Below are 4,165 nucleotides of genomic sequence, written 5' to 3'. Positions count from 1 at the left end.
AGGATTATAATCTTTAAATGACATAATACTTATTTTCCTTATGAATGGATGGAATATAACCGTCAATAAATTTACTCCAATTGAAAGTTACCTCCTTGGCAGATTGGAATACAATTCTAAGGTTTCTAAAGGTTTCTACATTCGATTTAGGGAGTCTCAACATGGAAAGGACCCTGGTATGGAAGAAGGAGATGAGTCTCTAGAACGGAATCTGACACTATGGGTTGCTTATGTCTTGTGGATTTCTTTACTTGTTAAATGAGTACATTATAGGAGAAATATTTTAAGGCTCTTTTATATAATAATTTCACTGTAGAAATTTATAAAAGCTTGACGGCAAAATGTGTTTTGTGCTGCTGTATCTCAATTTATTTCTTCCTTATGGGTTCAACAAAGTTAAGTGAATTTTCAGATTCATGGTGTTACAGAAACATACAGGTCTTGATGTGCTCAAGTCCATTCCCTGAATCAAATTTGAACATATATTATTATAATTCATCTTGCAAAAGCATTAAAATCTCTCCTTGTAATTCTATTGCTTTTGATCTTGCTTATGTAGCTTTTTCACATAACAGTCATTGACAAAGTGAAAAATATATGGAAATGGCTTCCAGCAACATGGATGACTAATCTGATCAAAAACTTCTTGTTTGAAATGTACAAAAATACTGTGAAAAATATAAGTTACCATTTTAAGATGAGAGTTAAGTTTAAGAGGAAGCAAGAAACCCTGGACATGAAGAGTAAACTCAAACTGGGAATGGAAAACTCATGACTTAACTTGAAAGTGACCTGGATAATAGAATAAAATTGGAATCACTCTACCAGCAAAAGCCTGGATTTTTAATAAGGAAGGATGCAGTTTTATCCCTTAAGAGCTAAAACTGTAACTCTTACATAAGGGAGTGTCCCTGATTAAAATAAAATGGCTAAGGAAACTGCATTCAATAGAGAGAAGTGAAAAGTATGATTGTCTTCCCAGGTCTCTGAGAGAGAGGTTGGGGTTTGGCACAGAGAGTGGTGATCTCTAATAAAATGATTAAACCATAGCCTAAAGATGCATGAAGGTATGGGACCCAAATGTCCAGATGTATATTGTATTATCCAAATGTGCAGTAATCTCATGACTATAACTTAGTGATAAAATAAAAATAGTTTCAGTTTAAGCTCTGGGTTGCCTGTAGAAGTAAACTTGAACTATTCTGTGGAAACATTTCCATAAAGTAGGTCATAGAGGACTTGGTCAGGGAAACAAACAAATACAAACTAAGCCTTCACTAAAGAAGAGCTCACACTTAAAACTTTGCAATCGTAAGAATTAACAATTCACTCTAGGGAGAAGTCAGCAGAAATTACAAACAGAAGAATTAGTAATCCCCAAATTGATATAATGAAACCATTTATAAGAAATGTGATTAAAGAATAGAAAAGAATAAAATTATACTAAAATTTATAATAAAAATAATTATAATGAAGAAAAATTATAGAAATGAAAAGAAAAAAGCATTTAATGAAAACTATACAAATCTTCTAGAAAAATCTCCATCTCTCTATATATTTCTATTTATACCTGTATGCCTCTATATCCATATACCCATATGTGTGGCTATATGTTACTGATATTAAATAATGAGTGGGTAATTAAACAGCATTACACATAGCTGAAGAGAGAAAGTTTAAAGGTAAAGTTTAATGTGACTCTGAGGAAAGTATGTAAAATAGATAAAGAGAAGGAAAATATGAAAGAACGCTTAATTAACACATTTTATCTCTGTGTGTAAAAGATAAGAAAGAGGTAATATTCACAGAAATAAGAGAGGAAAGTTTTTTATAATTAAAAAGAAATCAGAAATGTTTAGATTTAAGAAGCATAGTTGTGTTTATCAGGATTAGTGGACACAATCTCATCTCTACAAACATCAGAAAGTGAGCACCAAAAAGTGAATTCAAGAGAATCTTCACATAAGGCAAAAATCATTATGATCATCGTGTCCATTTTATCTTTAAAGGGACTGAATGGTGCAGAATAGTTAAATAATTTTCAGTGCAGAATAGTTAAATAATTTCACATATGTTTACCTAGCAAGTGGACAATATCATTTGCAAGGGTAACACATGAGAATTCAAATACAAAATTATAGATTTCAAATTTCAAGATATTTTTACCATACCAAATATCCATTTAACCTGTTACTAATCTTTTACTTTTTCTTACCTGATAAGGAATATTTTGTATGCACTATATAGGAATCACACCATAATAATAATAATGGTATTTTAAAATGGTGTTTCTATGTCAGGTACTGTTCTAAGCACTTTATGGCTTTCTCTGATTTAATTCCCTCCTTTAGTCTTTACAACAACTCTATAAAATAGGTAATATAATTGTTATCTCCATATTATGAATGGATAAGTTTCTTACCTGATCTCTTACATATTAGAATTAAATTCTTATAGAATTATTTTTGTTTATCTCAGTTTGTCACATGCCAAGGACCATTTCCTTGTTATCATCATTCATTACTGAGGAGATAAAACAACTGATTTAACAAAGTATAACTTTAACAGGCATTTTTTATTTGAAAATATAATGCTCTCTTCCTAAAGAATAATGAGAGAGGTTGAAAATTTCAGCGAGAGGTTATGTTGAAAGCACTTTATGAACATATAGAGGAAATTTTTTAAATTATGTTATTATATCCTTAATGTCATTGCCATCTTGGAATTATTTTTCTTATATTGTTTATATATTCTGTAAGTTAAATGGTATCAGTACCCCAATGAACTAAAAGTTCAAACAAAAATGGAATGTAAATTGTGGAAAGTAACAATTCTCTCTCTCTCTGTCTCTTTCCATCTCTCTCTTTGTTCCCCTCCTTTCTCTCTCTCCTTCTCTCTCTCTCTCCTCACTCTCTGTCTCTGTATCTATCTATCTATCTATCATCATACTATGCAGATGAAAGGTGATTAATAGAAAAATAGATAGACAAATGAACATGTAAATAAATATGGAAGAGAAATTTTTTCCTTAGAGTGACATAGAAGTTACTAAATGTACGATAAAAAGTGGAGTAGAAAATCAACATTTTGTAACTGTCATACTAATAATTAATTTAGCCCAAACAAATAAAAGCAACAGGTACCAAATCTACTGTGTGAAAACTTGAAAATGAACAGTATATTTCCAGTTTCACAGTTTTCTCCCATGAAATATTTCAAATACAAATAAAAAATAATAATCTTATAGTGTATAAACTTTGTCATCCGGACCTTAACCTAGTTACCTTATACTTAATAAAGTAATCAAATTTAATTTCACCATTAAGGGGATGAACTGCCATCATGTACCTTCTTATATGATACACTGAGAATAATACGACCTCATTTTTGAATACCCCTGTCAAAAATATGAATAAAATAAATCTATCTATGAAGAAACATTGAATTCCCAAATTGTGGGATAATCTGCTAAATAATTGGGCTGTCATTTTTAAAATGTCAAAATGAAAAAAGATAAAGACTGAGAAAGTTTCTGATTAAAGCAGCTAAAAGGAACATGACAATTAGTCTTATGGGTGATACTAAATTGCATTTCTTAGAAGGAAAAAAAACTATTAAAGGAACTGATTGGTCAATTAGGGACATTTGAATATGAACTGTTGGTACAAAATTATTTGAGTAATAATGTTACATCTCTTGATTCCTTCTTATGAAACACACTCTAAAAGGTTTATAAACAAAGGGACAAATTATCATGAAATTAATTAGAATAAACATGAATAAATAATAGATTTCACAGCAAGATTGACACATGGAAATAAATTATAAATTTAGAGTAAGACAGAGGGAAAAATGAACAAATGTAAGGCAAATGAAACAAAAGGTTAAGAATTTTTGAACCTAGGTAGAGTAAACAAAAGTTTTTTTTTATTCTTAAAACTTTTCTGGTGAATGTGGTTCTTTGGGTGGTGTGTATGCCTGGATCTGTCACTGTAGCTACATGCTTGCCTGGTAGTAAGATATCAGATGCTTACTTTTGACACTCACCAACAGACTGCCTAATTCTATTTTTTTAACATTCATTTACTAAGGAAAAAGTTTTGAAATATATCAATAATTTTTAATTTACATTTTACTAATAATTATGAGATTGACTATTTTTTAC

The sequence above is a fragment of the Symphalangus syndactylus genome, chromosome 2, assembly GCF_028878055.3.
Source record: "Symphalangus syndactylus isolate Jambi chromosome 2, NHGRI_mSymSyn1-v2.1_pri, whole genome shotgun sequence".
Taxonomy (NCBI): domain Eukaryota; kingdom Metazoa; phylum Chordata; class Mammalia; order Primates; family Hylobatidae; genus Symphalangus; species Symphalangus syndactylus.
Note: the sequence above shows the minus strand (reverse complement) of the source record.